This window comes from Nuphar pumila, chromosome 10, assembly GCF_984573655.1.
Source record: "Nuphar pumila chromosome 10, dmNupPumi1.hap1.1, whole genome shotgun sequence".
Taxonomy (NCBI): domain Eukaryota; kingdom Viridiplantae; phylum Streptophyta; class Magnoliopsida; order Nymphaeales; family Nymphaeaceae; genus Nuphar; species Nuphar pumila.
The window spans coordinates 84,770,286-84,777,393 of record NC_143258.1 but is presented as its reverse complement, the minus strand read 5'-3'; positions in this window follow the sequence as shown (position 1 = coordinate 84,777,393).

Sequence of the window (7,108 nt, the reverse complement as noted above, 5' to 3'; positions counted from 1 at the left end):
CTCTAAGAACAAAGTGTTACTTCAAGAGATGAAAGATGTCAAGAAGGAAAACTTTTCTCAAGCATCTAAGATAAAAGAAATTGGCATTAGAACCAATGCTTTACAAGAAAAGATATCTAGTTTGAAAGAAAAATCAAATGATCTTCTATCTATAGTGACTAAGTTCACTAATGGTCAAGAAAATCTAGAAAAACTTTTTGGTCCTCAAAGATGCTCGATTAACAAAACTAGATTGGGATGTAGTTTCTTTGATACTCAAAATAAACCAATTTGTGTGGTAAAAAATCATCAAAGTCAAAACTCAAAATTTTTTGTTCAAAGAACTCAGTTTTATAGTCATGCATATCATGGTAGAAACATACCTCATCATGGTACTTCCAATGCATATAAGCCTAGACATATTTATTCATCTTATCATGCTTCTTTCTACAATTCTAGAAATGCTAAAACATTGTATGATAGAAAGAGTGATTATTTTCAAAGGAAACCAATATCCAAATAGATTTGGGTTCCTAAGACTAACTCTCATGGACTTGAAAATGAAAAGGGGTCAAATGTTTTGTCTTCCAATTTTGTTGTAGATATACAAAATAAGGAGCAAATGGATCTTAGACAACGGTTGTTCCAAACATATGACTGGAAGACCTGAGTTATTTTCTACCCTTCAAAGTAAGGAAGGAGGAACCATCACCTTTGGTGACAATAACAAGGGAAAAGTAATCGGTATTGATAATCCAAAATTTTTCTTAATAGAAAATGTTTTTTTAATAGATGGATTAATGCATAATTTATTATCCATTAGTAAATTATGTGACAAAGGTTTTCTCGTTTCTTTTGAACATAATTTATGTTTGATTTCTGATTCTTGTTCTAAAAAGATTATCTTTAAACGAAAGAGAAGGAATAATGTGTATGAACTTTATCTTGATGAGTTACCCACCCTCAATGAAAAATGTCTTATTGCTGCAAATGAAATTCAATGGTTATGACATAAGAGACTTGGACATATTAACTTCAAATTAATTTCTAAGTTATCCAAGAATGATCTTGTTAAAGGCCTACCTAGAATATCATATAAAAAGAATCACTTATGTGATGCTGGCCAAATGGGTAAACAAATCAAGAGTTCTTTCAAAGCAAAAGATATAATTTCAACAAAACGTCCTCTCAAACTTTTACATTTAGATCTTTTTGGACAGTCAAGAATTCAAAGTTTGAATGGTAGTAAACATGCTTTTGTCATAGTAGATGACTATTCTCATTTTACTGTTTTACTTGGGTAATTTTTTTGAAAAACAAAAATGATGTTTTTTCTAAATTTTTTAAACTCTGTAGAAGAATTATAAATGAAAATTTTACCTCTATTATTACTATTCATAGTGATCATGGAGGAAAATTTGAAAATAAATCTTTTCTAAAGTTCTGTGATTTACATGAAATATCTCACAACTTTGCTTTTCCTAGAGCGGCTTCTCAAAATGGAGTTATTGAAAGAAAGAATAGAACATTGCAAGAATGTGCTAGAACTATGCTTTAAGATAAAAATTTACCAAAATAATTTTTGGCTGAAGCAGTAAATACAACATGTTATGTTTTAAATCATGTTCTTATTCGACATCTTTTACATAAAACCTATTTTGAATTATATTATGATCGTATACCAAAGATCTCATATTTCAAAACTTTTGGTAGCAAATGCTTCTTGTTAAATACCAAAGATAATCTTGACAAGTTGAATATTCTTCTAGAAGCAAAGCTTACCGTGTTTTTAATAAAAGAACTTCTTGCATTGAAGAGTCTTTACATATTGTATTTGATGAGAATGGTGAGCAGGTTGCACCTCTAAGCAAAGGAGAAGAAGTAATACCTCAAGGAGAACCTTTGATAGAAAGCACTTCAAACAAAAATATTCCTTAAAATCTTTCATCGGTTTGGAAAGAACTTCGTAATCATCCACATAAGCAAATTATTGGAGAAATAAAGAGTGGTGTCCAAACTACAAGCAAGTTGGAAGAATATATTATAAATATTGCTTTCATATCAAAAATAGAACCAAAGAATATCAATGAAGCTTATGATGATGAATTTTGGCTTTTGGCCATGTTTGAAAAACTTAACCAGTTCACTCAGAATGATGTATGTGATCTAGTTGATAGACCAAAAAATCATCTGATAATTGGAATGAGATGGGTCTTTCGGAACAAGTTGGACGAGAACGACGAAGTCATTTGAAACAAAGCAAGGCTAGTAGCACAAGGCTATAACTAAGAGAAAGGCATAGATTTTGATGAAACCTTTGCTCTTGTGGCTCGATTGGAGTCAATTCAAATGATGCTTGCTTTTGCTAGCTATATAAATTTTAAGTTATACCAAATTGATGTTAAGAGTGCAATTTTAAATGAATACATCAATGAAGAAGAGTATGTAGAACAACCACTAGGCTTTGAAGATGAGAAATATTCAGAAAGATTCTATAAATTAAAAAAAGATTTGTACGGACTCAAACAAACACCAAGAGCATGGTATGAGAGACTACAAAGTTTTCTAGAACTATTTAGTTTTTCCATCGGTCGGGTAGACTCCACTCTATTTATTAAAAATCTAAATTCAGATATTCTTATTGTGCAAATTTATATTGATGATATAATATTTGGTTCTACTAATGATTCTCTTTGCAAAGATTTTGTTAAAGCTATGCTGAAAGAGTTTGAAATGAGCTTGATGGGTGAATTGAACTACTTTTTGGGACTTCAAATAAAGCAAACTGAAGAAGGAATGTTCATCAACCAAGCCAAGTATACAAAAAAACTTATTAAAAGATTTGGCATGAACTCATCTAAATTAAGAAGAAATTCTATGAGCAAAACTACCTCTCTTGACAAATATGAAAATGGTAAAATTGTAGATACTAAGCTCTACAGAGGTATGATCGGACCTCTATTATATTTAACTGCTAGTCGACCTGATATAATGTTTAGTGTATGTATGTGTGTTAGATTTCTAGCTAATCTGAAGGAATCACACTTGATTGTTGTAAAACAAATTCTTCGATACTTGAAAGATACTTCAGACTTTGGATTGTTTTACCCGAAATCATCTTCCTTCGATTTAGTTTCATATAGTGATGCAGATTTTGCTGGAAGCAAATCTGATCGCAAGAGTTTAGTGGAACTTCTCACTTCTTAGAACATTTCTTAATCTCTTGGTTTAGTAAAAAACAAAATTCGGTATCTCTATCAATAACTGAAGCAGAATATATAGCAGCTAGTTTAGCATGTACACAAGTACTATGGATGAAGCAAACCTTAAGAGATTTTGGTTTAAATTACTCCACAACAACTATTTATTGTGACAATACTAGTGCTATAAATCTTTCAAAACATCTTGTTCAACACTCACAAACTAAGCATATTGAGGTGAAACATCATTTTTTACGAGATCATGTTTTAAAAGGTGATATTTCTTTGAATTTTATACCCACAAATGCACAACATGCAAACATTTTTACTAAACCACTCAAAAATGAAGATTTTATGAGAATTAGAAGAGAACTTGGTATTTGCTTTACTTGAAAATTTTTAAGACAACTTTTCAGTCAACTGACATTTATCGATTAGTCAACTGGTAGTTGGTTAAATTAAAAAAAAATGAAATTGACAACTTACTTGTTTTAAAACAGAATCGATTATTAAAGCAACACTTTTCTTGAACTTTGATTGCTATGATAATATTTTTGGTTTGTAATATTTTTGAACTTGTATCTGCATGTATATTTTTGATACTATGACTCCACCTACTCCTTTTGATCATGACAAAGGGGGAGAACAATATGCAACAATATGCATGTGAACAATATGTGATATATGGAGAACAATATGCATGTGTGATATATGTTATTTGATATGATAATTTCTTATGTTTTGACATCGTATTGATAGGGGGAGTAAGTTATTTTATCGGTTTAACAATGCTCTATTTGTGACTAGTTTGTCATCATAAAAAAGAGGGAGATTGTTAAGACAAGGAATATGTACACGATAATTTAAGTATGATATTTTGATGATGAACAACTCGAACAACTGGATTTCAGATATGGCAAAAAAGAAAGAAGAAAAGAATTGAAGAAGTTTACAAAGTTTTACAAGAGAATTGATTGAAGATTTTGTGCAAGTGTAAATCTCTTTAAATTCTAAGATTCTTGTAAGAGCCTTACTTTGATTGCATATCTCACTTGCATTACACCTAAAAATACTTAGGAAAACTTTCCTAAAAAGAACCATTTGCAAAAATAATTTTAGAAAGCCCTTTACTTATATTTTTAGTTTTATCAGTCGACCAATAGTCTTATTAGTCGACCGATTTTCTCGCACCTTTTTTAAAGTCAAATGTATATTTTCTGATCAGTCGACTAATCTACTCTTAGTCGACTGACCTGAATGTCTGATTTCTGAAAAATTTAACAGAAGTCGTTGAAAGCTTTTTTCAGTCTACTGATGATTTTTATCAGTCAACTAATTTTTCTTTAGTCTACTAATTTTCAAAATCCTGAATTCAAATCTTTTCGGCTAGACACAACAGTCGACTGATTTAACAATCAATCTGCTAATATTTGATTTCAGTCGATTGATAACTTTTTTAGTCGACTAATATAGCCATTTTTTTGAACTTTTCAGAAGTTGTGTTCTTTCATTTTTCAAATATTTTGACTGTTCAAAACTATCTGTTTGACACCCTTTCGTACCACCAACATCTTGAAATCTTTAGCTATAAATAAGAGTGAGATCTACACTCAAAATCAATGAATTAAAACATCGAATTCTGTGTTTTTCACTCATATTCTTTCAAGCATTCATTTTCTCACTCACTAAGTCTTTTTACTCAAATTTCTTTTGTGAGTTAGTAAAATAATGAGTTGAGTATTTCTGAAGCTTTAGAAGCCTCTGCAAACCTATTTCACTTCCTTTGCATTCATAAGAAAGACTCATTGGTTGATTGTAAGTTGTTTATTTTAATTTTTCTATAAAAGGACAAAGTCTTCTTGGTTTAAAGAAGAAGTTTGCTTTCAACAGGGTTGTTGCTGAAAGTGAGATCGATTTTGGTCTAATTGATCTTATGGTGACATAAGTTTGATAGTGGAAATCTCAAGCGGGTTTTGCTTGGGACTGAATGTAGGGCTGGAGGACCAAACCAGGATAAAATATTTGTGTTCTTTGTGTGTGATTGCTTTGCAGAATTCAAAATCCTTCAAATTCCAAAGACGAAGTCTAAAAGCACTATTCACTCTCTTCTAGTGCTGGTTGCATCGATCCTACAATACTTTCACCGAGAAAAAATAGTACCTTCATAACCTTTAATTTTAGATCATCAAAAAAGCCTTTATACAGAATGATTCCAGTGATCCAAAAGTTGGTTCCCACTAAACAAAATCTATAGGTCACATCTATGGTGTTAAATGTGAAAAAAAACTACAAAAAATATGATTTTGAGGGGGCAGAACAAGAAAGTGAGCAAAACCAACACATTATGTGTGTATATATATATATAATCACTAGAATATGACAACTAATGTGTGAACCACAATTTTCATAGATTTTTTGTTCTTTTCTCTTGAATCTAACAATGCATATGTGATCTGCATGCTTGGTTTTATAAGAACCCACTCTTGAATCGTCAGATTTTGATGCATAAACGGGATTTTTTTAAGCCTTTAAAATCAGTGGCTCATAATCTTTATAAATATTCAAGCATTCAAAAATCACATTTTTCCTTGGAAAATAGTTGGAGTACTTCGTTTATTACTGGCAAACTCTGTAATTGTGATCTATTTAAAGCAATGTTGTCTGACCAATCAAATTGGCCGAGTCAGACTAAATCAGTTTTTTACTGTTGTTTTTTATGAAAAATGGCTGAATCATCTTTCTTTCTTTTTATAATAATTACAATATTTAGTGGCTGTATGATTGTTTAGGCCATTAAATGCATATTTTATAATTTTATTGGACCTTGTAAGCCTTATCATTTACTTTTTCTGTATTTTCTTAAATTTGCCTGCATGTTTTGGGTTTTTTATTTTTTCTGAGTTTTTGATTTTTTTTTCAAAATATCAAAAATTTTAAAAAGCTGATTTAAAACTATTCGATTCAGTTCTGAATTAGCTGATTTATTGAGTGGTTTCAAAACACGGATTGGTTCAAAACTGATTTTGATAACATTAGTTTAAAGTATTCAATGATTTTGCGATAGAAAAAGTTGCCCATGCACATCGGTTCCAAAGTTTCTAAGGAGAATTCATTTGTTTTCAATGGATGGAGCAATTTAAGCATATATATATATATGTATGTATGTATTCTATTATGATGCTGCATAGGGAGGAAGAAGAGAATTACTCATAAAAGCATCATGGGACCAATTGTTGGAAAAGGATAGCTAATGCATTAAAAGAAAATTAGCTACTCCCCTTAGTGCTATAGTAGGATCATTATTTTTTTCTTTTTGAAAATTTTATGGGTCAAGATTTAGGAATATGATCGACATGCTTTATTCAATAAAAACATGTTTTAGATCATCAGACAATATTGTATAAGCAGATTTTATTCAAAAAATTTATAATTAAAAAGGCAATTATCTTTAATTGCACAAAACTTTCATGATTGCAAAAGATCATCATTCACTCTAATGTGATGCATAATCATCAAACCATGTTAAACAAATCTGTGGCATGGATTGATTCGATAAAGCTCACACATGACTTTCTGCTAGCGAGCACATTACGATTGACTACACCATGCCCTCAAGGGCTCATGCACACTTGGCTAGGTGGGTCAATGGGTCGGCGTAAGATGTTGAAGTTCGATACCCTAGGTGCACGTCCCTTGGGAAAGGGACAGTTGAGGTCGTCATCCTTTCTTAGCTGGCCTTGGCTAGGGTTGTCTTCCCAATTTCGCCCTTGCCATGAATACCAAGCATCCGAACACCAAAGGATTCCATGTCCAACAGCTTAATCACATCTTTTATACGGGAATAAAGTCCTACTGGGTATTTAGCCACATCAAGTGGGGTTTTATTTACTTCACTCAGAACCCTCTTAAGAAGGAGTAGGATAAACTTT